The sequence below is a fragment of the Lontra canadensis genome, unplaced genomic scaffold, assembly GCF_010015895.1.
Source record: "Lontra canadensis isolate GAN:19392208 unplaced genomic scaffold, GSC_riverotter_1.0 scaffold34, whole genome shotgun sequence".
NCBI classification, from domain to species: domain Eukaryota; kingdom Metazoa; phylum Chordata; class Mammalia; order Carnivora; family Mustelidae; genus Lontra; species Lontra canadensis.
The window spans coordinates 9,338,054-9,365,023 of record NW_022631028.1 but is presented as its reverse complement, the minus strand read 5'-3'; the positions used below and the strand labels follow the sequence as shown (position 1 = coordinate 9,365,023).

Genomic DNA, 26,970 nt, shown 5'->3' with positions numbered 1-26,970 from the left:
ACAGTTTTGTTCTGCTTTGACTTTGTATTAGCCACGTGTGTACTGCCAATGTCTCTTCTGTTTCTCACCTGTCTTTGCAAGTAACCACGTGGATGCAGATTCCAGATGATGATATTTGTGCTCATTGAAACCAAGGAGTCTGGGGGTCCCCGGGGGGGCTCAGTCAGCTAAGTGTCTGACTTGTGGGTTTCCACTCAGGTCATGATCTCCTGCTCAGTAGGGAGTCTGCATGAAGATTCTCTTTCTTCCTCTCCCTCTGCCCCTCCCCTCCCCGTTCTCATGCACTCTCTTTAAAATAAGCAAGCAAACAAACAAATAAATAAAAATATTTAAAATTAAAAACAAAAGCAGAAAAACAAGGAGTCCAAAGGCCCCAGGCCCTTTCTCGACCTGGCTCCAGAACTTGGTGGGGGGCATGGAGGTTTAGCCTCATTAACCAAAACATGGTGAGAAGACCGAGAGCAGGAGCGCTGATGGAAGTGTGTTAGAAACGCAGAGCATCGACCCCAGCCCCCAGACCTGCAGAATCACAATCGGCCTTGTAACAAGATCCCTATGTGATTTAGGTACACCTTGAACTCCGAGACAGGCTGGTTAGAGCACAGGCTTGCCAATCAAAAGGTCATGCCCTATATGACTGTGGACAGTCCATGCAAGCTTTCTGAGCCTTCAGTTTCCACATCTGGAAAGTGGGAATCAAAAATAGAATCTGTCAGATAGTGTTGTCTTCTGTGAAATAAATGACCCATATCCAGGGGCCCCAGGATAAGTGTTTAAAATATTATCATTATTAACCAGAGGATGACATCGTCTGGCCATGCAACTGACCTTGAGCCAGTATCTTTTTCTAGGGTCCAGCTAAGGGCACTGTTTGCTGAGTCCTTGTACTAAGTTCTTGCTTAGACAAAGCCCTTTCTCCCTAGCTTAATAATTGGTAGAATTATAAAGGGCTGGAGCTGGAGAGAAAGGAAGTTCGAGTTTCTAGTGAGTGTGCCCTCCTTCCTTTCCACCTGAGGAAGCTGGGGCCCAAGACTTGAATCACAGGACAAAGGGCTGGCCCAGCCCGGGAGCCTGTTTCTGAATTCCCTGTTCAAATCTCTCACCATAACAAAAACAAGAGCTTCTGGGCTTTGGCACCTGCTTGGTGCCAGACACCAGACTGAGGGGTTTATCAAAAGAAGCATCTCATTTAATCTACATAACAATCTTCCACTTCAAAGACCAGAAACCAAAGCTCTCAGAGTTAAGTAATGTGCCCAAGGCCTCAGAACCTCAAACAGCAAGCAGGGGCAGAATGGCATTCAGGGTGGGATCTGGTTTGCGGACTCCACTGTTCCCAGTGGATCTGCCCCTTCTGCTCCACCCTCCTCTGGAAAGCTCCCTGCAAGAAAGACAGGCATGTGTGGGGGTGCTTCTGGGTATTGAATGTTCTGTTTCTTGGTCTGGGTGGTAGATAAAGGGCTATTCCTTTTACTATTCCTCTGTAAACTGTGCAAGTAAGTTTTCACAAACACACACACACACACATTGTATACAAAATACTGCACCTTCCTCACATAAAAACAAATAGAAAAGAATAGGGTCATCTGGGTGGCTCAGTCGGTTGTGCCTCTGACTCTTGATTTTGGCTCAGGCTTTTATCTCAGGGTTGTGGGATTGAACCCTGTGTCGGGCTCTACGCTTGGCAGGGAGTCTGTTTGGGTTTCTCTCCTCCCTCTGCACCTCCGCCTGCCTGCTCATGCTGTTTCTCTCTCATATAAATAAATCGATAAAATCTTAAAAAAAGAAAAAAAAAGAAGAGGAATCTCTCAGGTGTTTGAATACAACCCTGGGGTATCTCAAGGTAGGAAGAAGGGGCCTTAGGCTTGACATAAAAGCAGGGGAAAAGTATCCTGGGTTTACTAGGAGCCCGGAGTTAGCACCTTGACTAGGGACCAGATCTATCACGTCCTGAAGGGGTACAACAATAGGTGGGGCCTAACCTTTAGAAAAGTTTCTAAAACCAGGCCATGAAAAGAAGGATGTCTTTCGCTTCGCAGCTTCCTGGTTAGGACAGATGGGTTAGCATATTCTCTTTCATTGGTTTCCCAAGACTAATGGCAGGGTCATTTATGCTCCTGCAAATTAGGAAACCACCTAAAAGTCCACCAATAGGGACAAATTTAATAATGTATGGTGTCTCCATGTGAAGGACGGCCACTACAAGCCATTTAAAAACCAGGACATAGCGCACGTGCCAAGGATTTTACCTACAGCTCTGGCCCTGCCGGGGGTGGGGGGTGTGGGGTGGGGGCACAGACGTCCCTTCTGGTAACTCATTCTCAACAGCACATCCCCATTCTACCAATGAAATGGAGGTTCGGGGTAGAATATTTTGGTCAATATCCCACAGCTGTGATGTGCGAAGACATTTGTGACATCTTAAATTTAAAAACCAACTTCTGTCTCAGGCTGTGTGGGATCATTGCAGTTTTGTACATGATGGGGGATGGGTAGTATAGATTATGTCACGTGTGAGCAGCTCACGGCCCTGCCCACTGTTGCCGATATTGCTGTGGATTTCTTAACAGTTGATATGGAAGGAGTTCATGGCATAGTCAAAAAAAGGAAAAAGAAAAAGCAGAATTTGCAATATGATTGCAGTGTGCGTGTGTATGTAATCAGTGATTTTACACTGAGGGTGACATGTGCCTTGGTGGGGGGGGACATCTGGCAATGTCTGGAGATATGTTTGGTTATCTACAGTGTAGAGACCAGGGAGACTGCTAAGCACCCTATAATGCACAGCATTGAGCCCACAACAAAGAATTATCCAACACAAAATGTCAGTAGCATTGCTGACACACATACACACACATGCAGAGAAAAAGAAAGTCTACAAGGAATATTTCAGAATACCAATTGTTATCTTTGGATGTAAGATGAATTTTTTTCCATTTTCTCATAGTTTTTTTCTAAACAAGGAACATGATTAAGTGTGTGTGTCGGGGGCGGGTGGGGAGGGAATCACCTAGTTAAAATAGCCTTAGGAACAGTTCAGCAAAGGGGAGGAAGGTTTGGGGGAAGTTTCAAGCTAATGCCATGTCAAGCCCCGCCTCCAAGCGTTGGTGGATCCGAAGCTTGGGTAAAAACCCAGCCCGCAAGGCCACCTGTGGGGGAACGCGTCTGAGGGCCGGTGTCCCTGCGGTGGAGGCCGCGCCCACCCTCGGGGAGGTCAACGCGGAGCCGTGGAGGTGAACTTGCTGGATTGCAGGAGGCGCTGTGCGAGCAGGAGCGCGCAACGCCCCGGCTTTGTTGCCCGTACTAATGATGGGGCGGCAGTCCCCTCACCTGCTTCTCATGCTGTGTGATGGCTCCGTCTGCTCTTTGCCCTGTTCCGCACTGAGCCGCGCTTCTGTAGCCACCTGGGTCACGGCTCCTTAAGGGAACTAAAGAGAGAGACAATAGTGTCCCAGCTTAAAACAGAAAGGCCCGACAGCTGCTGAGCAGCCCTTGTGTAGGCTCCCTCCCAGGGCTGAGGAGCAGACATAAACCATCCAATATAAAGAGGGCAAGAGGGGCCCAGACAATGGCTGGAAGCTCGAGGGGCTCCTGGCAAGTTTCCTGAAAGCACGGGTGAAGAAGCAGACAGTGCTGAACAAAGGGCCACCCCCAGGGCCACCTCCTCAACCCCGCTCCTCATCAAGGGGGAAGCAGCATGTGCCTCTGTGCCGAGCCCCTTACTGAAGAGTTCCAACCTTTGAATCAGACCACAGGTTCTCAGGGCTAAGTGCTGGTCAAGTGCTCCTCCTGCCCCGCCCCCCCTCCCATCCCCCATCCCATCATCCCGGTTCAGTTATGGACTAGATAATAGCTGGGCTCAGCGCTTTCTCTGAGCATGCTGGAGAAATCTGTTTCTTGCCAAGATTTTCCAAATCAGTGTTATGGTCTGAACTAAGCAGATTCCCGGACCTGTGGCTGTAGATCAAGTACGGCAAATAGGCTTCTAGTCTCAGAATGATGGGAGGTGGCTGTCTGCAGTGCTGGGTCAAGAAGCTCCCCGGGACTCCATCCAAGAGAGTGAGGAACGAGCTGCGATTGCTGAACTCTGCCTGTCACGGGTATATGTCTCTGGAGCTGTGCCCAAGTGCACCTCCCTGCCTGCTTTTAGCCCTTGACCAGACTATTCACATGGTTATACCCAATTGTATTGGATTTCTGATCCTGCCATTCCAGTGGGCAGTTATGACCAATTCCAGTGGCAGGGATATGACATCTCACCAGCATCTGAATAACTTTAGGGACTTGTCAAATGCAGATTCCTGGACCTCAGTAACTTCTGTTAGAGTATCCTGGGGGACTTACCTAAAAATGCCAGTTTCTGGGTCTCACTCTGGACCTCCTAATATGGAGTATCTTGGAGGTGAATACAGAAATCTTTATTCTTAGCAAGCACCCCCAGATGATCTGTAAGCACATCAGAATCTGAGAACCATTTATCTAGAGATATTGTTTCTACCTGGAACAACTAGAAACATTCTTAAAAATCGCTATTGAGTTATGGTGGTTTTAAAATATGTATGACATTCTTTTTTCTTTTTTTAAGATTTATTTATTAGAGGGAGAGAGCACACAAGTGTTGGGGGAAGGGACAGAAGGAGAGGGAGAGAGATAACCTCTAGCAGACTCCCCATTGAGCGTGGAGCCTGACACAAAGCTCAATCCCATGACCCTGAGATCATGAATCAGGAGTCAGATGCTGAACCAACTGAACCACCCAGGTGCCCCTATGTCCAATATTCTTTAATATTCCTCCCTTGCAAAGTTGGAGCCTAATCTCCACCCCCTAAGTGTGAGCCATACTTAGAGACTGACTTACCATAGATAGAACGTGGAGGAATGTGTGAGGACGTGACATCTAAGATGAGGGGATAGTGGCATATGGCCTCCTCCTTACTCTCTTGCCTCACTGCTTTGAAGGGAGCCAGCTGCCAGGTCATAAGAACAGTCTGACAGAGAGGCCCCCGTGGAGACAAACTGAGGCTTGCCACCCACAGCCATGTGAGTGAGCCATCAGGAGGCCCCGGTCTAGCCTTCAGATGACAGCAGCCCCAGCTGACGCTTTGAATGCACTTAGCTGGAGGCACTTAGCTAAGCTGCTCTGAGGGTCCTGACCCACAGAGACTGAGCTAACAAGTGTGTCTTGTTTGAATCCTCCGAGTTCGGGGGTTATCTGTGATGCAACAACACAGGACGATCATGTGAGTAAAAAGATACTCTCCACTGATCTTTCCCAGGGCTCCGCCATTCACCTAGTGAGGTGAACACCAGGATCACCAGCCAATGCTCTGGTCAGAGCCAGCCAGACTCTGTGGGCAGGCTGTCCCCAAGCCATCTGAGACTCAGGAAGGCTGAGGGACTTGCGTGAGGCCCCGAATTGTGCTTGCCCAGAGGAGTTCTGTTTGATGTCCCACCTGTGTGTACATAACCTTTGCCCTGCCTCCCTGCAGGGGGTTTAAGCCCCTATTGATGCTCACAAAACCTGAAATATTCAGCCCCAGTCCTCTCCCCCAGCTCACATCTTCCAGCATTTTGCTTCTTTACACACTGGATGTTTCACTGTCCCCCCAGTCCCTCAAAATCCATGCCCGCATGCATCTGCTCATACTCCCTCTGCCAAGGATGTCCTTCCATGCCCTTGTATCCCTGCTCTACAACTCTTCTCAGCTTCCCCGCATCCCCTCCATGAGTGTGGGGGCTTGGCCTCTGTTCCCCCAGCACTTTGGATATCCCCGGAATGATACAAACCTTATCTTACAGTGTTCTAAGTTTTGCTTTTGGGGCTTTAGGTAATAGTTCTTTTAAAGGACAGTCATTTGAGCACCCAAATGTCGGCATGGAGAATTTCTCTTTGTTTCTACCTCAAGTCTACCTCCATGGTTCTCCATGTCAGTGTGTTAAGAATTCCTATATGTGGGGATATATTCAATCTGAATTTAAATACAACTATGAACTTTTTATGCAATTGAAAAAAAAATCACCTTCCCTATAATCAATCCCAGCTTCCTGTGTCCTTAACACCTTGACTTATACAATTTACACTGTATGTACTTGGGCAGACTGCAGTCCTTAGAGGGATTCCACTGTAGTAACTCATCTAGAATCTCAGACTGCCAGCAATGGAAAAAAAAACCTTTAAGATGATCTAGGCCTGTAGTTCTTAAATTTGGTGTTCTATACTCCTTTAAGAGTATAATGAAAGCAACAGAAATCCCCAAGAGAAAACTCTGCGCCACCCCCCCCAAGATTCCTACATGGATCTAGTTTAAACCCATTTTATAGATAAGGAAAAAGAGGCTTAGAAAAGGTAAGCAAACTGGCTGAGATCTCACCAGCCAGTGGGGTAGCTGGGACTAGAACCCAGATCTCTTTATTCTTCCATCCCTGGTTTGTTCCCTAGATGAGGGTGCTTCCCATAAGCAGCCCAAGTCTGATCCAGCCTACTCTCTGCCTGTGATGAACAGAGAGGCAGAACCCTCACTTCGTGTCTCTAGCCTGTGACACTTCATCTTATTTGGGACAGTTGAGCAGGATCCTCTAACCTGGGGCCGTTTCATCACTCAGAAGTTTGGAGAATGTCAGGCCTTTCCCTTCTTCCTTTGAGGGATGGGTTAGACCCAGAGGTTCTGACCACCAATATGTAGGTTCTAGGCAGAGGCTTTGAGCTGAGTCAATATTGGCCAGTTAGGCCAGCTGGGATTCATGATGAAGAAACCCAAGACAAAAATAGACTTCAGCGGTAGAACAGAGAGGAAAGAAATATGTGCTGATATAAAGTAGGAAAATTGTCTCCAAAATGAGCTGAGCAGGCTCAAACCAGATGTTAAGGACAAGGGAAGCTGGGGTTGATTAAAGGGAAGGTGAGAGGTATGAGGACAGAGATGACCAAGAGCCAAATGTCTCCCCCAGGTAGCTAACTGGTATCATTGCTGCTTTTTTACGTAGGTATCTTAGAAGTGACTGATTGGTGTCTGTCAGGATAGTTTTGCTTAAAACACCAAAACTATGTTAAAACCATATAGGGTGGGGGGCCTGGTGGCTCAGTTAGTTAAGCCTTCCACTCTTGATTTCTGCCCAGGTCATGATCTCAAGGTCATGAGATCCAGCCCCACCCCTCCCTGCCCCATTCTCCACCCTTTGGCTCTGCACTGCCTGTGGAGCCTGCTTAAGAGTCTCCCTCTCTCTCTGCCCCTCTCCCCAACCCCCTCTCTTTCTTTAAAAAAAAAAAAAAAAAAGCAAAACCATATAAGGAGTTTATCAGGTTTAGTAACTTCAAAGTCCAGAGGTGGGTTAGACTTTAGGAATAGTTCGATCAAAGATCTGGCTCAGTTTCTCAGTAACTTTGTCAGCTCTGCCCTTGTTTGGCTGCTGGCTTTGTCCTCAGACTGGCTTTCTCATTGTAGCACAGTGCATGCAGCAATCCCAGGTCTCATACCCATATACCACGCTCTGGAGAACAAATGCAAAACAGGTAGCCTTTCTTTCTCCAATCACTGAATAAAAGTCCCGGGTATCACTCTAATCAGTACTTGAATCAATCATTGTGGCAGGAGAGCTGAGATTACACGGAAGGGTTGGGCCAGTCACAGCCCATCCAGGGGCTGGGACTAGCTCAATTCTCTTCAAGCAGAGCTGCCACCACCGCAGAGCTGGGGGGATAGGAGGAGGGGAGGCAGCTACGATGCTCGCTCCATGGATTTCAGGGGCTATCGCAGGATCTACTAGCTTTGTGATTATCTTGTATTTCTCAGAAGTCCTAGTTTGATCTGGTCCACACCATGTATTTCCAGAGTTTTTTCCCAAGTCCTTCTCTAGGCATGATTGAGCCCCTCTGAGTCCCGCCTGGTCCTCTTGTGAGCTGTGAATCTGACACTGAAATATGCCAATTCAATGTTTTAGAATCATAGAAAAATCTGAACAAGAAGGGGGTGGTTTGAAGGCATCTCATCTTCATTTTTAGAGAGGTGTTTCCCATCCGGATTCCATATTCAGTGCTCTTTCTCTGACCCACTGGGAGGTTCCACAGGGTAAATTTTGGAAGAACAGATTTGATGGAGTTCTGTGACTTAAGAGCAGGGCAAATCACTTAAACTCTCTGAGTCTTGTTTCCCTCATCTGTCAAGTGGAAATGGTGACCGTAGAGCTTACTTTATAAGGGATGGTGAGGATTAAGTCTGTATGCATCTCCTAGTTCTGCTGTAACAAACAGCCACGCATTGAGTGACTTAAATACACACCTTTATCATCTCAGAGATCTGAAGGAATGAAGTCTGAGACCAATGTATCTGCACACTGTTCTTCTGGCAGCTCCTGGGGAGAATCCATCTTCTTGCCTTTTCTAGCTTCTAGAGGCCCCTCCTCCATCCCAAGAGGGTTTCATTCCACCCTCTGGCTCCATAGTCCAATCTCCTTTCTCTGACCTTGACCCTCTTGCCTCCCTCAGTCAAGGCCCTAGAGATGACATTGGACTCAGCCAGATAATACAGGATAATATCTCCATTTCAGGATCCATAACTCAATCATATCTTGCAAAGTTTCTTCTGCCACCTGTGGTCATGTATCTACTGGTTCTGGCAATGAGGATATAAACTTTTTTTTCTTTTTTGTTTTTGGCAGTGGGAGGGACATTTTCTTTTTATCACAAAATAATACAATCAACGCAAAACCATGTTGCATAGTAACAAGTACGCCGTAAGCATTCACTACATGACATTATCATGATGTAGGTGCCACCTCCTGTGTGCCCAGCACTGTGCTAGATGTAGAGACACCACAGTGGTCCAGACAGATGTGGCACCTACCACTGTGGGGCTTGGCCAGTCTCATCGGTATAACCTCTGAGTTCTCAGATTCTTATGTATAATGATATACTTAAATCTATTTCAAATATGCTCAGGGACTGTCATCAGTCAGCTTTTGCTGTGTAACTACTCCAGAGCTTACCAACTTCAGACTACCCAGTGAGCTCTCAATTTCGTAAGTCATGAATTCTAGTTTTCTTCTGGTCTGGGCTGGACGTGGTTGGGTATCTGCGGGCTCAGCTGTGGTCATTGGGGGCTGCTGGTTCATAGTGGTCTGGGTGGGAGGCATGGGGCCTCTCTCCGTATGGTTTTCATCACCCAGCAGGTTGTCTGGGCTTGTCCATGTGTTGGCAGAAGGAAGCAGCAAGAGTAGAGGTTGCAAAGCCTCTTAAGTCCCAGACTCAGAACTGATGCACTGTCACATCTGTCCCTTCCATCGCTCCAAGCAGATCCCAAGCCCCAATTTAAGGGGTGAGGAGATAGACTTCAGTGCTCGATGGGAGCAGCAGCAAACCATTTGCCATCTACCATCCTGCCATGGCAGGGAAGAGGAAGGGAGAACAGAGGTTGCATCCCTGTGGAACAGTTACTGGAGGAGAATGTTTCCCAGGAAAGGAGGCAGCAAGGCCACAACCTGTTCAGGAGTGGCCTTGGGGTGGCTCATTATTCTTGTGCTCTCTGTGAAGCACAGCGAATTAGCATATTTCTTTCTCTCTGTGCTCAAATGCCAGGCCCCAAGATCTCTATTATAAATGACACAATTAAGTCGTTGGCAAGAAAAAGTCAAGTTCACCAACCTTTCTTCCCTTTTTCAGGAAGCTAGTGAGGACAAGCAGAGCAAGCACACCAAAGTCTGCACAAGCAACAAAAGACATATAAATCTGGAGACATTAAGAGAGGTCATTGGAACACTAGGTCTCCTTAAAACAAAGGCTTCTGTTTGTCATTGGCAAATGTGAGTGGAAAAAGCAGGATATAAAACAGTTGATTCAGCCTTACCGTATCCCAACATTTTAAAGAGAAAAATATTTCCTTATGTATAGGCCTACAGAAACAATTGAAAAGACAAATACACCACAGTATTAACAACAGTTGGTCATCTTTGCTGGGATTAAAGGTGATTTTAATTGTTTTTTCTACTTCTCTGAACTTCCCAGATTTTCTCTAGTAAACTGGGTTACTTTAGTACCAGGGGGAATTGGCTCAGTCAATTTAGTGTCTGACTCTTGATTTCAGCTCAGGTCATGATCTCAGGGTTGTGAGATCAAGCCCCATGTTGGGTTCCACACTGGACTTAAGCCTGACTAATGTTCTCTCTCTTCCTCTATCCCTCCATGCTCCCCCCAAAATAATAGTAATAATAATAATAATAATAATAATATCATCTGACTCTTAGCTCTTATCAGTGTCAATATATACACAGAACAGGCCTGCAAAGAATATTTCTGCATCTTTTGTACAGAGCTTGTCTGTATTTGGCTCATGGTACTTTCCATGGAGATCCCTTTGGTAGATTCCCTTTTTAAAGCTTATGGGTAAGTTTGGTTTCCATGATGTATGGCCGTGCTTCCTGTTAGGAAACAATAAAATGAGGTTATTTATCTTGGTTTCTCTTTGCCTTTGCTGCTGGGAAGCTTAGAATCAAATTTTGTGCTCAATTAAGGGGGGACTTCCTTTAGCCAAGTTTTTCTATCTTATTAAATAGTACCGCCATCGATCTAGCCGGCTGTAGCCAGAAATCCAGACAACATTCTAGAATTTTCTGTCTCATTGTGGCAGTTACCCATCTGGGAGCTTTTTCCTTTGAAATGTCTCTCTCTGATCCGTCCATCCGCCATTTTGTGCCTGTGTTGCTCAAATAGCCTAACTGGACTTCCCAAATCTTACCATACCCTGCTCCTCTACCCACTGCCTCAGCCCAAACCAGAAGTCTGTCTTCTGCACTGACAGGCCAGTTTCTAATGCTCCAGCCTAATCCCGTAACCTCGTCATTAAAAATCTTTACGTGCAAAGTCTCGGCTCCTTAGCTTCTCTTGCGTAAGTCTCCATCTGTCTCTCAGCTGCCATCTTTCTTCAGTCCAGCCACACTCAATCAGCAAGGCACACCCTGTCTGGTCTCTGGGATTCTGCACATTCTGTTCCCCTGCCTCAAATGTTCTTCTCGCTTCCCCACCCCTCTTTGGCTTGGTCACTGCCATGAATCTTGCCTCGGAGTTTCTTTCCTGAGGCCATCCCTGGTTCCTTCCCCTGACCCCGGCCTGGTCAGGTGCCTCTCCTGTGAGTTTCCACGCTTCCCCACCGTTCTCCTGACTCAGCTTCAGTCATGGTGAATTGAAGGGTGACTGACGGTCTCTGTCTCTCTGTCTCTTGCTCTGACATGTCAGTCTGAGAAGGACTGCTCCCAGGTCTGTCTGTTGCAGCATTCCCTGCCTGACCTGCAGCTGATGCTTGCTGAATATTTTTAAAGGAATGAATAAACTAGTTTTCTGGCATAAACATTTTCCTTCCCACCCCCTCTGCTCATCCTCTTTATTTATGTATTGCTTGGCCCTATTTCTCTATATAGTGCCTTTCAGTTACCTAAGCCAGCCTCTAGTAGATTGTTTTTCAAAAATGGTCACAATGGGGGCGCCTGGGTGGCTCAGTGGGTTAATCCTCTGCCTTCAGCTCAGGTCATGATCCCAGGGTCCTGGGATCGAGCCCCGCATCGGGCTCTCTGCTCGGCGGGAAGCCTGCTTCCTCCTCTCTCTCTGCCTGCCTCTCTGCCTACTTGTGATCTCTCTGTCAAATAAATTAAAAAAAAAAAAAAAAAGGTCACAATGTCCCTTGCCTTGCAGAACATCCTGTGGAGGACCCATTTGCCCACCCCTTGAACCTGGGCAGCCGCCTGATTAATAACATGCAGCTGATGGAATGGGGCTGGCTTTGCTTTAGTTTAGGCAGCCTTGAATGCTTCTATTCCTCTCTTGGAACTGACCCGCTGCCGTGTGCACTAGCCCGAGCTGGCCTGATGCCAGATGGCAGACCCAGCTCCAGAGACCCTCCACTGCGCCATCAGGCCCCCAGACACACGAGACCATCACAGACTCAGCCTTGGGCAGCCCCACACAGACTGCCTGAGTGAGCCCAGGGGAGATTGACTGACCTTGGCCCAGATCACTGGGCATGCCTAGTTTGGACAAATAGGCTGAGGAGCATAGTAACAAAGGCTTGTTGTCATAAACCCCCATGTGTGGAGGTGGTTTGTTACAGTATGTCTTGGTATTGTTCTTGGTCACTGACCTCAAGGGACACACTCTCCTTCCACCACAGGTTACTACATCACCGTCTCCAGAGGCTTAGGGTAGTCTTGTCTTCTTTCTGTCTAGCACCATAGGGTACATAATCCAGATCTGTTTTTAAGGGCAGAATTATAAAGCATACCCCAACTATTAGGCCGCCAAAACCTTCTTACACAATTCTTCTTCCAACATCTCCCACCTCTATCCCTAAAAACAAAGCAGATTTTAATTTAATTCCTCCTCCCTGGACTCTATCCAAGGTATATCCGTATGTTGCTTGTACTGCGATCCTTTGAACTAGTCCAGGGACTAGCTCTGAAGCCTGTGTGACCTGGTGCTAGTAACTGAGTCCTCCATGACCTCCAGTGAGTCACTTCTCTTCTCCGGGTTTCAGTTTTCCTGTCTGTGAAATGGGTGCTATAATTCCACCTACATCCAGGGCCTTTGAATATTTATCCATTCCATGAATATTTCCTGAGGGCCTCCTATATGCCAGACATTGTTCTGGACACTGGGGACATACCAGTGAGCAAATGCAGGGGAAATAGGCTTTGTCCTATGAAGCCTACCTTCTACTGGAGGGAGACAGACAATAAAGAATGAATAGAAGAAAATGATGTAGTGTGATTGAGAGTAAGTACAATTACAACACATAAATATGGGTAAGGAGGATCAGGAGGGTGAGAGGGGGCTGGCTGTGTGGGTCCTGGTTGCCATTTCACACATCGTACTGTTAGAGTAAGTCTTACTGAAATGATATTTGAAGCAAGGCTTGAAAGAGGGGGCAGTTGGCTTTGCAGGTATGTAAGGGAAGAGAGTGCAGGGCAGGATGGCCAGGGCCAAGGCCCTGAGTTGGGAAAATGCCTGGTGTGTTTAAGAAGACGAGAAGCATGTGTGTCTTGAGAGGAGCATGAGGCAAGAGCAGCAGAAGCAGGCAGAGAGAAAAGGGGCCAGGGAGCTTCTGGGGAGAACAAGAGAACACTTTTGAGGCTTAAGTAGTAAGTGCTCTATCCATGGCAATGGTACCCCCTGAAGTCAGCTCCCAGGAAAGATAGCAAGGAACACACCCTCCCCGCCCCTGTCAAGAGGACATCACCTTGGGGCAAAAGGAAGCGTCATGTGCTTTTTGAGTTCAAGACTCCACGCTATAAACCTGGAATTCCCCCCCTCCCCCCTAGAGCTCTCTGGCCAGGGGTGACTGCATAGAAATGTGATATTCCCTCTCAAGAATCAGGGAGGCTGGTGTGGGCACCCGGATACCAAGGGCTTTTTCCAGTAGCAGCCAAAGATACAACACGTCAGGTGGAACCAATTTTCTAAATCAAACCCACAAGAGAAAACCATTCCATCTGGGCTGTGCGTAGACCTGTCAGTTTCTCCATCCTCCCTGCCCTGGGCCCACAAGAGTGGTGTTAGGCATGGGTTTGATCGCTCTGGAGTGATAAGGGGGGGGTTCTTGAAAACGGGGCACAGAGAGGGCAAAGGAGGGAATGAGGTAATGGGCATGCTGCTAATCAGACAGGAAAAGCTTGGAAACAATAATGTGAGCATTAAGAACTGATGTGTCCTTATTCATATCTTAAGCTGCTGGAAATGGTCAGGTCCACTGATCATTGACGCTCTTGCTCTCACACATTCTGGGGGGTGAGTTACCATGTTACCCTTCATTACCCCTAAGCCCTCCCTTCCAGCCTACATCACGGTGCAGACTCCTGCCCTCACCATTAACCAGGCGGGGAACCACAGGGACCTGCTGAGGTAGCACCGGGCCTGGGAGCCATGGCCCCAGGTAAAGCTCCAGCTGCCGAGCGCTACTGGCCCAGTCATTTCAAGGCAGTCTCGGGCCCAGCGCTCAGTCTGTCTCGCTGTTTAAAGCGAGCATGCGTGAGAATGCCTAGCGGGAGGCTGTGGCGACGTAGGGTCTCCGGTGGGACCTGAGCTTCCGCGTGGGGTCTCCCAGGTGCTGCTGATGAAGGGTAAGCTCATCCCACTGGGGTTGCAACTCTAGCAGCACATTAGAACACCCCCACCCTCCGACCTCTGCCTCCCCCCAGGTGAGCTGGAACCCAATACGATTTCAGGCTCCATCCTGACAAATATTCTGATGTAATTGGCTTAGGGCAAATTCTGAGCTTTGCGAGTTTAATTTCTCCCAGTGATTCTGTCAGGCAACCAGGATTGAAAACCACTGGTAGGGCCCATGCTCCTCACCTTCCAGGGCTTTAGGTAGAGAACTATGTATTTTATCTTCCAAACTGGAACACAGTTTTTAAAAAGATTTATTTATTTGAGCAGAGAGAGACTTCTCAAAGAACACGCACGTGAGGGGAAAGGGGCAGAGGGAGAGAGAGAGCCTCCAGCAGACTGCCGACTGAGTGTGGAGCCGGTTGCCAAGCTCAGCCCCATGACCCTGATCATGACCTGAGCCGAAATCAAAAGTTGGACGCTTAACCCATTGAGCCACCCAGGTGCTCCTGGAGCACATTCTAGAGTGCAAGGGGTCACAGATGGTAATCACACAGGCTCAGCAGGTATAAGCCAGGGTAATCCTGAGAAAATCCCCATGTGTAGTCAATTCCACTGTAGCCCAGTGGGGCCTAAGCCATGCCCAAGGTCACGCTAGTGATAATGATAGAACCCAGACTTAGAACTCAAGCTCCTGACTCTTGAGTTGTCGTTTCACTTTCTCAGAACCTTAATTACTCAGTCTGTGAAATGGGAATAGGAATGCCTATCCTATCAACTCTAGAGTGACTGTAAAAGAAGGCCATAATCCATGAAAATGTGCTTTAAAAGCTTGAACAGCTCTATGGAATGGGAAGGCATTTCTATTATTGTGAGTCTGTGGCCACGAGAGCCAGGCTGGGATCTACCCGTCCTGAGTTAGAGCAACCACAGATCTTTGAATAATAAATAATAAATGGGGCGTATTAGGTAAAATGACCTTGACAAAGTAGAAAAGTGGGGAGATGGGAATCAGAGAGGCATTTGATAGAGAGGAGTGTCATTCCCTGAATCCAGATTGAGCAGAGGCAGGCTGGGTGAGGGAAGATAAGAATCTCAGAGTGGCCCACAAGCTCAATCGGAATCAATAATGTTGTCTCCAAAAATAATGAAGATATATAATAGTATTATATATATAAATATATATTATAACCCTATAATAATTATTATTATTTTTATGACACATAAATAGAAGCATTTTTAGTTTAAACCATGAGCTCATCCTAGTGGGCATCTCAGACCTGAGGCTGGTGTCAGCATGAAGAGGGTAGATAGGACATTAGAGCTGAAATTGTTGCGGTTGGGGTGGTAGAAACTGGGGGGAGCTGCAGAGGAAATCCTGTCTAATCTATACATTTTGTAGATGAAAACACTGAGGCCCAACAACCAGCAGTTTATTGTTGAAGCTCAGACTGGGCTCAAGGTCTTGAAACAACCACTCCAAAGTCTATCCCTATGTGTTTATGTCAAAAGCAATACCAGTTAGGACTTAATCAGTAATACTGACGACATGCCATTTTAATATCCCCCCAAACTAATGGCAATCTTCTATTATCAGTGAATTCCCAGTTTCTGTTCAATTGCCCCCAGTCGTCTCAAAAGCATAGCTTTATGATTGGCTCCTTCAAATCAAGAACTGAATTCTTCTCTTCATCCCTGCACTGCATTTGCTTGAGTCTGTTTTAATCTTTAACAGTTTCCCTCTCTTTTTTAATGCTATTCATTAGGTGAAAAAAGAAACCGTAGGGGCGGAGGGGTGCCTAGCTGGCTCGGTCAGTGGAGCAAGCAACTCTTGATCTCAGGGTCATAAGTTCAATTTCCACATGGAGCGTAGAGCCTACTTTAAAAATTTTTTAAAATAAAAAGTACATAAATAAAGAAAAAAAGAACTCCTGGGTTCTTTGTCCCATAGAATGTGCCATGTTAGAGATGTAACTGAGTGTATCCTGGTGGTGACCTTGAACACACCTCTCTATTCCCTGTAGCTCCTGTGAACTCCAGAGCTGCTTTCGAGCTCCGTGTCTGTGGCAACACTTCCTTACGGGTGGTGCCTGGTGCTTTCTGTCACATCATCTGTCCTATCAGATGCTTGTAATGTAATATGGGGCTGTCTCTGTCAGAAATACTGGAGTATTTAAAAGAGAAATAGGTACTCCTAGGTGGCTTAGTCGGTCAAGTGTCTGCCTTCGGCTCAGGTCATGATCCCAGGGTCCTGGGTTTGAGCCCTGTGTGGGGCTCCCTGCCCCAAGTGGAAAGCCTACTTTTCCCTCTCCCTCTGCCCTTCCCCCCTGACTAGTGCTCACACTGTCACAAATAAATAAATAAAATCTTAAAAAAAAAAAAAAGAAAAGAAACAATTACATGCTGGTATACATTTATCCAAACCCGTAGAATGTACATCAAGACTGAATCCTTGCCTGAACTCTGGGCTCTGGGTGATAACGATGTGTCAGTGAAGGCTCAGCAATTGTGACAATTGTGAGTGTGTGTGGGGGGAGGGATGTTGGTAGTTGGGGAGGCTGTGGGTATGGGGGGCAGGAGTTATATGGGAAATCTCCATACCTTCCCCTGAAATTCAGGGTGAAACTAAAACTGCTCTAAAAAAACAAAGTCTATTAAAACACACACACACACACACACACACACACACACACAAAGTAAAGCAGTGCCTTTAGAACACTCTGGTGGGGACAGCAAGGAGGTGGCTAGCAAGGGAGGACAATGGGCTAAGAATGGTAAGAGCTGGTTGTTGCCGCGGGGCAAGGGGATGTGGGGCTTCTTGGACAATCCTCTCGCCTGTTGTGTATTTGAGAATTTCTGTGATAAAAATTACACACAATGAGATGCTGCTGGAAATGCCCCTAAGAAGATGTAGCAGATACCATGGGTCAGCTTCTGAGCCAGTATTCATTCCCTGTCACCCTGTTCTCTCTCTTCCGCAGACAATCTCAGTTCTGCCCAAGTGAGCGTGCTCTCTACCTGGCTAACTCCGGCCCCAGCAGAGAAGGCGGTCTTTGGCGCTGGCTGCTCTCCGACATGGCCCACGTGATGCATTCAACAGAGGACGTGCTCAAAAGATATACCGTATGTTCATTACAATCTTTTGTCTTCAAAAAAAACCCAATGAGAATATTATCGTCCCCCCTTCACAAGTGAACATGAGACTTTGAGAAGTCCTGTGCCTTGGGTCACTGGCCTATGATCTTAGGTCCATGCAGCAGCAACAAAGCCCACATTATTTATTTATGCGAGAGAGTGAGCGAGATGGGGTGGGGGGCATGGGGGGTGGGGCAGAGGGAGAGAGAGAACCTCAAGCAAACTGTGTGCTGAACACTGAGCCTGACTCTGAGATCATGACCTGAGCCCAAATCAGGAGTTAGCAGTAAAGCCCATGCATGCTTTTAGCCACGCCATGTCCCACTTCAAGGTCTGGCATTATGTGTTGCCACCATGTTTTCTCTCTAGGTTGGGTGAATGTCACAGGAATGTGTTAACTGGGGGACGGATTTGCTGGGAACAGTGGGTCAGACTCTTTGACATTGGAAAGACACTGTGCTCTATGGTTCTATTTCCCACAATTTTCTGTCTGTAAGAATCTCCTGGAGTGTTTGTTAAAATGCAGAATCTAGAGAGGGGCCTGGTAATCTATATTCTTATCAAAACACTGTCCTCCCCTGTATGATTCTCACAGTCAAGCAAGTTTGAAAAACTACGCCTCATGGCATTGAATACAAGCCCAGGTAGAGCGGATTTATTAAATCTAAGCAGAGAAAGGAATCTTAAAGCATTTTTGGATGCCCCATGACCTGCCGCCAGTGGGCAACGAGTCCTGATGACATGTTCACAGTGGACCCAATGACTGGCAGGTGCTCTGGCTGGCATCTGGTGACTAACTGCCCAGTGACTAATACCTGATAACCAGCCTGGCTTCTGGGCTTACGGCTGATTGGACACCTGATCAGGCTGACCCAGTCAAAACTTTCCTCCCAAGGATTTTAAATGAAAAATTCTAGACCAGTTGTTGCTGCGCACCTGATCAATTCATCACAAGCTAAGTGATGGAGAAGCACTGGAGAGAAGCCTTATTTTATTTTATTTTTTATTTATTTATTTATTTATTTATTTGAGAGAGAGTGAGAGAGAGAGAGCACGAGAAGGGGGAGGGTCAGAGGGAGAAGCAGACTCCCTGCCGAGCAGGGAGCCCGACTCTGGACTCAATCCCAGGACTCCAGGATCATGACCTGAGCTGCAGGCAGTTGCTTAACCAACTGAGCCACCCAGGTGCCCAAGAAGCCTTATTTTAAAAAGACAATGGAGAGGGGCTCCTGGGTGGTGCAGTGTGTTAGAAGACTGACACTTAGGTTTCGGCTTCGGCTGTGATCTCAGGGTTGTGAGATCCAACAGCACGTCAAGCCCGGTACTCAGAAGGGTGTCCGCTTAAGACTCACTCTGCCCCTTCCCCACCCCTCCCTCAAAGAAATAAGTAAATCTTTTAAAAATAATTTTAAAAATAAAAAGGCAATGGAGAGAGAGAAGGCGAAGGGGAGACAAAGGAAGGAGGTGAGATGGCAGAGGTGTGGGGACAGATAAGGTGGAGTGGATATATATTTAGATGGGGGGGAGAGAAAGAGTTCAGTGGCTTATATAGTGGCCTCAAAAGACACCTAGTCACCCAGGACCTCAGAATAGGACTTTATTTGGAAAAAGGGTCTTTGTAGATGTAATTAAGTTAAATATCTAAAGATGAGGTAGCCATGGGTTTAGGGGGACCCGTGTCCTCAGAGATGAAAGGAAAGGGACTTTGACACAGAGACAGGGGCAGGGGCTGTATGTAAAGATGGAGGCAGAGGTAGAAGTGACGTGTCCATAGGCCAAGACATAGGGAATGACCTCTAGGAGTTAGGAGAAAGACAAGGGACTAGTTCTTCTTCAGAATGTCCAGAAGGAACCGGCTCTGCACACACCTTGATTTCAGACTTCCAGTTCCAGAACTGTGAGAGAATCAATTTCTGTTGTCTCAAGCCACCAAGTTTGTAGTTTAGTGGTTATGGCATCCTAGAGAATCTAGCTCATTCTAGGAGACGTGAACTCTTGGCCTGGAGATGGAGAAAGGACGGGGAAAGAGAAGGAAGGAAGGGCAAGGGCAAGGGAAGCAGAGTGAAAGCGGGAACGAAGAAGGAGAGAGCCAGAGCTGTGGGATGGGAGGAGCCAGGGAGCGGATATGCCTGCCCTCTCCAGCCCCTCCCCCTTAGGTCCATGCCCCTTGACCTTGGTTCATCTGAGGACTCCCCCTTAGGTTCCCGAGGACCTTCTACATCCTGACATGACACTGCCACCATGAGAATTCCTCCCATGCCTGCTGGAATACTCCAAAACAAAAGCAGTGGGACACACACTTGAGGGTTTTACTAAAGACCAAGGTCCCTTCTTGCTTTCTGTCTCATGCAGCGTTATTTTTTAATTTTTTATTTTGAGAGAAAGAGAGAGAGCGCGACAGAGCGCATGTGCAAGCAGGGGCCAGGGAGGGTCTGAGCAGAGGGGGAGGGGGAGAGAGAATCTTAAACAAGCCTCCAAGTCCAGTGCAGAGCTCCACTCGGGGCTCCAACTCACCACCCTGAGATCCGCACTTGAGCTGAAATCAAGAGTCAGACCCTTTACCCACTGAGCCACCCAGGCCCCCCCGGAGCGTTATTTTTTCTTACGGATAGCAGCTAACCCTCCCAAAACCCTTCCCACTTGCCAGGCACTGAGTTAAACGCCCTACAGGAATCATCTCAGTGGTTTTCCCAACCACTCCGTGAGTAGATAGTGCTCTGATCCCACATTAGAGGGAGCAAATGAGACGGAACAGGGAAGTGATGACTCTGTCCAAGGCCATCAGCAATACAGGGACATTCCTGGGATTTAAACCCACAGGCTGAGGGTTAGCCATGGGACTCTGTGGCTTCTCTTTGTGTGCATACTTTGAATGAGGATAACCAGGAATTCCCAACGTGTTTTCACACTCTTTTGCTAGGTAGGGAAACCATAATAGATTGGTATTTCAGTTGGGAGAATGAGCACCTGAGTAGTTCTTACCTGGGCTTCTAGCCCTGGGAGCCCCCGCTGTGTTCCTGGGGTCTGCATGGGGGAGGGCTGGGAGGGCCAAGGGAAATGAGTGGGAAGAGGGAGCCTGAAGTTTTTACTTGACTCTGATGTGAAAGTCTGGAACGCCAAGCCCAAACATAGGCTCTTTTCTTCACTTGCCCTCTGCTCTTCCCCAGACTTCGGGGCCCATACTGCAGCTGCCCCCAGTCACCCCAGTCTTCCTGCCAGCCCAGAACTCTCCCAGCCCGGCCTCTCCAGGGGCATTACAGTGTCACCTGTGGTTTCCCTGCTGGGGGGTTGGAGTGGGGTGCGGGGAGCAGGGACAGGGCCAGAGCCCGGCAGGCAAACCCACCCTCCTGGGTGTGGGACCCTGGAAGAGCTGGCCTTCCCTTTCACTGTCCTCATCTGACAAATCAAGACAACAATGATACCAGCTCAAAAACTGCCCTGGAAACATGCGCCATTTGTTGTGTGGCAATCCGATTTCAATAGAGATTTTCAGAAGCACAATTGTCCATTGTTTAGGGAGGCGTGCTCAGGTGGATAGGACACATTAGGAGAAAGGAAGACCTTGGTCTGGACTAGTTTGTCGGTGTGGAAATGGGGGCAGCCTCCTGCCTCCTCCTGATACCTAAAGCTTTCGGTGCACTTTCCCTAAAAGGGAAAACAGTAAAAGCTGTCTCCTCTTGGAGCTTTTTAGGATCTGAGTGTTCCCCAGTTGAGCATTTAGTCTTAGATCTTTCTGCCACAGTCCAGCTTTGTTTTCTACTAAATAACACACATAAGCCTGGTTTCAAAAAAAATCATGCATGTAAATGGGCACATGCCTGCGTTTACGTGTTCCCCCTGCCTGAGTAGTTATTTGCATTTGGACCAGGCTGTTTTCATGACAATGAATCCATGGAATGATGAGAATTTCAGGCATCTTAGCCAATTACAATAAGTGGTAATATTAGGGTCCCTATTTTCCAGTAACCTCCCTGGGTAGATCGCCCATCTCTCTGCTCCCTCGTGCTTTTGTATGGCATTGCCAACTGACATTATAATGTCTATTCAGGTCTGTCTCCTTTGCTAGATGATGAGGTCCTTGAGGGCAGAAGCTTTGAGCTCTTCTTACTGTCCCTTGCGCACAAAAATGTTTGATGAATGAATGCATGTTTGTGTCTTATTATTGCAACCTACTTTAGAAGCATTTGAAAGAAATCTGCATTTTTTTCCTTATATCCTGGCAACCCTTCCTGACTTCTTAGACCTCTGCAGGCCACCAAGCACATATGCGAGTGAGGCACTGAAATGTGGCTATTCTGAATTGACATATAAAACACTAGACATCAAGCATGGAATTTCCTTGACTTTCTTTAAAAAAAAAAAAAAAAGTGAAATATCTCATTGTATCAAAAATGTCTCACTAATATTTCACTTATAATTTTATTCTGACTTAGGTTAAAATGATACGTTGGTTATTTTTAATAAACAAGTACTAAAATTCAATTATTTAATGTTTAATCATTAAGGTGATTAAAGTTTATTTCCTCTTATTTTGTTTAAGGCAGCTACCAGAAAACTTCAAATTATACCATATGGCTTGCATTATATTTCTACTGGACAGCTTTGCCTTAGCTCCCTAATCACATGTGCAAGTTTTCACTTCCCTAGGGAGTAATTCATATGAGTCTGGATGCAGAGACTTATTTCCAGGAGCAAAGGAGCACCCAACAGTAGCTTCTCTCTCGGCCTTTGATTCCCTCCAACATGGCCCTTTTTTTTTCCCCTCTTCCAGTTTCTCCAATGGGGAGAATGCCATCAGCCTGTAAATGCCAGCAGCTCAGTCCTGCTTGAACCAAAGCATCATTTCTATCAGCGCTGGGTCTGTAGCAGAGGTTCTTTCCAGTCCTGGTTGGTTGAGCAGGTCTTGTTCCTAAGCCTAAAAATCCCTATTCTGGGACAACTTAATAAGTGGGGTCGACAGGCATGAAAAAGTTAGCAGAGGAGGAGAGGGTAGCCCTGCCAGGAGAGCGGGCACCCCTGGAGGCGGGGCTCTCAGGGACTGCCAGGAAGCTCCAGGAGGCTTCTAGGGCCATGATTGTGCTGATTTCTTTTTTTTTTTAATTAATTATTTTATTAACATATATTGTATTACTAGCCCCAGGGGTGCAGTTCTGTGAATCGCCAGGCTTGCACATTTCGCAGCTAATGTGCTGCTTCCTGATCCACATACCGGTTATGTGGGTGCTGTCACATTATGAAAACTCTTTTTTTTTTTTTTTTTTTTGAAGATTTTATTTATTTATTTGACAGAGAGATAGCAAGAGCACAAGTAAGCAGAGTGGCAGGGAGAGGGAGAAGTGGGCTCTCCATTGAGCAGGAGCCGGATGAGGGGCTTGATCCCAGGACCGTGGGATCACTACCTGAGTCAAAGGCAGACGCTTAACTGACTGAGCCACACAGGGGCCCCTGAAAAATCTTTTTCTTTTCCTTTTTTTTCAAAGATTTTTATTTTTGAGTAATACCTCTATGTAACCTGGGGCTTGACTCCCCCAACCCTGAGATCAAGAGTCACGTACTCCACTGACTGAGTCAGCTAAGTGCCCCTATGAAAGTAAATATGCATCTTCAAACTGTATACATCTATGATTTGTTCCCTTTCCTGTCGATGTATTTCACTAAAAATTTTACATAGTAATGTCAGTAGAATGTGAGTGAGAATCTCAAAAAATACAATAAGGGAAGAATTAAAGGCCTTGGAAAATAATTGTCTAGGACAGAATATGAAAAATCTTCCACTATTTTAAATAAATCAAACGTGCTAAAATTAAATACAGCATTTGTGACAGATGCTTAAGATGGCCCCATGATCCACCTGTGGCTGTGCCCTTGTGGGTCTCCACTCCCCCGAAGTTGGGGGAGATATGGGGCTCGGTACTGTCTGTGGTTTTAGACATCCCCTGGGGTGTTGGAACATAACCCCAAGGATAATGGGGGCTACTGTTCTGATGCTCGGGCCGACTGCAGATGAACAGAAGCAGATTGCTGGTGGAGATCCAGCCAGTGTGTCCTCTTTAAACTCCCAGGTGCTTCTGATCCACAGAGAGGGTTGAGAAGCACATCTGTGGCCCCTCTCTGACACCTTGCAGCTGTGCGACTTTGGGAACATTCCAATGGCCACCTTGATTTCTGAGTTTTTAGAAAAGGAGTGATGATTCCTAGCCTCTTGCCCTCCAAGAGTGTCGTGTGTAATAAATAAAATAACAGATGTGAAATCTTGTAACTGCTCTTAAAATTATAAACAATATGAGCTGGAAGGCCCAGTTCAAGAATAGTGAAAGACCCAGAATTTCTTTCAGGAGCGTGGGGCAGGTGCAGTGTCAGAGGGGAACTGCCCTCCCCTAACCTCCTGAGGCTCTGACTTTCCATTTAGATTTACTTCTCCATCTTTGCCTATCACACATGCTCTGTCCTAGCCCAATTCTCCTCTAGCCAAACTTGCACCAATTCAGGCTCTAGGCCGTGGGTCTGACAGACTCTCCTGAAGGTCAGGACCATGTCAAAAGCCTATAGCAAACCATAGCAAACATCCTTCAAGTGCTAGTAAGTCTTTATATCATCCTCACTTCCAGGGGCCGGCTGCTGTTCTTCTTCTCTATTTGTGCCCCAGTAGCCTCCCCTCTCCTCGCTGCCTCCCCAGATTCACCTTTCAGTCTGCCTGTCCCCCCACCCCAGTGTTCTTTAGCTCTTCAAAAGTCTCACTTTCTACCCCATCCCTGTCTGGTCTGGCAGGATAGCTTTCCACAGCCTAAATGTCTTATCAAGGAGTTTTGCTAAATTCCCTGAGAACGAATTCTGTCCCAGTTTTTCTCCTCCCCCTCCTCCTTCTCCTTTCTCCTTCCTCTGCCTCCCTTCTGTCCTCCCCCTCCCCTGCTGCCTCCCTCCTCTTCTTCCTCCTCCTCTTTACTCCCCACAGTTCTCCTTCTTCCTCCTCTTTCTTTTCTCCTCCTCCTCCTCCCCCCCTTCTGCTTCTTGTTCTTCTTTTTTCCCTCTTCCTCCTGCTCTGGCTCCTCCTCCTCCTCCTCCTCCTTCTCCTCCTCCTCCTCGCCACCACCTAAGTGGGATCTCTTAAGAGCACCAGCTTTGGTGGCCGCTGTTTGGAGTTCATAGCCAAGATTTGACCTTTAGGGGTTATGTCACTGCTCGCTACTCCAAGCATGGTCCACAAGCCAACACTATCAGCATCAACTGGGAGCTTGTTACAAGGTGCACACTCTCAGGCCAGCACACAAGGGTGTGCATTTTAACAAGATGCCCCCCTCTCCGCCCAGGTGAATCATTTGCACATTAAAGTCTTAGAAGCCCCATTCTAATTTCTTGGGGCCTCAGTTTCCTCATTTGTAAAATGGAAATAATGCTGGGTGGGGGCTTGGGAAAATTGCATGAGACGATGCCTATGAACATAAAGTATGGTGTCTGGGAGAGCCTTGGATAACAGGTAGCGAATACTATTAGCTCTTCAGCTGTAGCAATGCTATGCCTGCATTAGGGATTGTTTTCGGAGCCCATATACAACCTGTCAGGATGCCAGCAACCTCGGTGTACAGTAATTGCTCTGTGCTGGGGCCAGGCGTGGGAGGTGAGGGCAAAGCAAGGTCTGAGGTTTCAGGACTTTGGAGTGAGGAAAGTGAGAGATCAGCCTGGACACTCACCAGAAGACAAAGGTGAGGGAATTTCGGCTCTGCTGATTTGCATCTGCGCGTTCAGGTGTGCTGGGGGAGATGCATAGCCGTGGGGTCCATGCATGGTGTCTTTTTGGCGGGACGTGTTTACGCGTGGCACATAATTGAAAATATCATTTGCATGTTAAAAATGGGTAGGGAGTACACAGTGTGGTTTTATTTCTAGCAAGTTCTGAACAAACTAAACTAGGGTGAGAGAAATCAAAATATTGGTAGCTTATTGAAGGGTAGGGAAAAGGGTTTGAGGCACATTTCTAGAGAACTTTCGAGGGGGTTAGATCCTTATTGGGGTAGCAGTGACCTTTGTCACAGTTCATTGAAGTGTGCACTGCAATCAATCAGCCAAACTTTACTTCATTTTAATTTCTTTAAAACAAAAACTGGGACTAGAAGGGAGAGACCACAGATACCCCCTCCCATTTTTTCCATCTAAAATTAACCTGACCTCTGATAACAAAGGCCCTCTGTCCTAAGCCCAACCTCAGCTAATTACCTACAAGCCGGGGCCAGTATGGACAAGGCCCAGGGCCAGTGTGGACCGCAGTGAAGGTGAAAGTCCTTGGTAAGACTTCCCCCAAGGACTTGGGCCAGATTTCCAGCAACACAGGGCTCTGGCTCATACATCTCAGTGAAAAGGAGCGTTAGAAGTCTCTGAATGTCCCATGCCATGCAGCCTATGACTTCTCTTTGTCCCAGATTATTTGTTTGTTTGTTTGTTTGTGTGGGTTTTTAAAAAGATTTTATTTGTGTATTTATGTATTTATTTGAGAGAGAGCACAAGAGTGAGCACAACAGGGGGAGTGGCAAAAGGAGGAGCAGAGGGAGAGGGACCAGGAGACTCCGTGCTGAGATGCTGATGTGGGGCTCAATCCCAGGATCTTGAGGTCATGACCTGAGCCAAAGACAGAAGCTTACTGATGGAGCCAACCAGGCACCCCTGTTCATTTTTTGTTTTTTTAAATAAACTCTATGTTCAAACTCAGGACCCCAAAATCAAGAGCCACATACTCTACCAGCTGAGCCAGACAGGCACTTTTGCTTGTCCCTAAACTCTTACGGCATAGCCCACACAGGGTTGATTCTGGGAAATTTGCTCTTCTCAGTGTCCCTGTGGATTGTGAACATTTGGCAAGGTACCACTTTGCACCTCTGAGAATAATCCTTCACATTTTTCATCTCTGGGCTCCTGGCCTCGGCCCTTCACTCTGTAAACTTGGCTTCAAGTGATTACTGCCAGGCAGAGCTGTTTTCCAATGGACACCTTCTTCAGTAGCCATGCCTTGGCCTAGAAAGGGGCACTGAATTCCCTGCCATCCCTCACCTCACTCTGCGTCCTGGGCCGGCTCCCAGCACCCTGGGGACCACACTTTAACCAAACACAGGCCTTTCTTCACCGTGGAGTCTCGTCCAATAAGTCTTCTCTAATGCTTCATTTCCTGTCTTGGGATTAACTTCTTCCTGGGAGAATCAGGAGGAGGATTTCTATTCCTTTGAAACTGAACTTGCACCTTCAGCGGTGGAAAACCTCAGAGGGTGGCTGGGGGATTCAGAATGCACACACAGACACACACACAAGCATGCACACACACGTGAGCACAGAAATAGGAAATGACTTCTACTTAATGGCTGATGACAGAGTCACTACCAGAACACAGGTCTCCCGACTTCTAGGACAATTCTAGTTCCTTTGATTGGGGCTGAAATCTAGCCTCCACCAGGAAACTTACTCTGCTTGCAACTCCACTGCACAATCCTGGCAAGCCACTTAATGTCTCGGCAGCTCAGCTTCTTGACAGTAATTGGGGATGATAATAGTTACCTACTTCACAGGGATATTCAACAGCTCAATTAGTAAAAGCTTCTAAAGTGCTTGATTCCCATTATTACTTGTAATGGAGTATGTCTGCCAGGGTTGTCCAGGCTGTTGGCTCTTGGTGGGAAATGCTCTTTCCAAAGAAGAGCCATAAAGATACAAGCTCTAGGGACCTGGACAAATAAGAGTAGAGCCCAGTGATCCTTGATGTTTCCAAA

At 47.2% G+C, this 26,970-nt stretch overlaps 1 long non-coding RNA gene across 1 annotated transcript in view; it reads left to right on the top strand.

Annotated features, from left to right (window-relative positions):
- The window catches only part of LOC116873601, a 102,250-nt gene extending 85,044 nt beyond the window's left edge, over window positions 1-17,206 (top strand). The window contains exon 5 of the long non-coding RNA XR_004383856.1: window positions 17,068-17,206. This is a non-coding gene — a long non-coding RNA (uncharacterized LOC116873601). The remainder of the gene's footprint in view (window positions 1-17,067) is intronic.
- Window positions 17,207-26,970: the final 9,764 nt, after the last annotated feature.